The following is a 360-nucleotide window of genomic DNA, read 5'->3' as shown; positions in this document are numbered from 1 at the left end:
TACCAAGGTGAGAAAATATCTATGACCACCATGTGTTGGGGTGTGATATGGCCCCCAAATATCACAGTGTACCAAGTCAAAAGTAGCAGCAGATAAACAATTATTTGAAACAAAAGATAACCTCCTTTGCTTAGCTAAAGGGCAGATGGGGCAAGGAGATACAATGTCACCATTTTGTCTATTACAATCAAACCGCAATTGGTCCTTCAACAAATTCAGTTTCTGATATGATAAGTGACCAAGCCTATTGTGCCAAAGCTTATCAGTCACATTATTAACTATTGAAAAACAAGGGGAGTTAACACTTTTGGGATGATGAAATGAATCAGAATTAACTTCTATCACATAAGGGCCTGCATT

This window comes from Olea europaea, chromosome 1, assembly GCF_002742605.1.
Source record: "Olea europaea var. sylvestris chromosome 1, O_europaea_v1, whole genome shotgun sequence".
In the NCBI taxonomy this organism is placed as follows: domain Eukaryota; kingdom Viridiplantae; phylum Streptophyta; class Magnoliopsida; order Lamiales; family Oleaceae; genus Olea; species Olea europaea.
The sequence above is the reverse complement of the archived record's forward strand: the minus strand, read 5'-3'. Positions refer to the sequence as shown.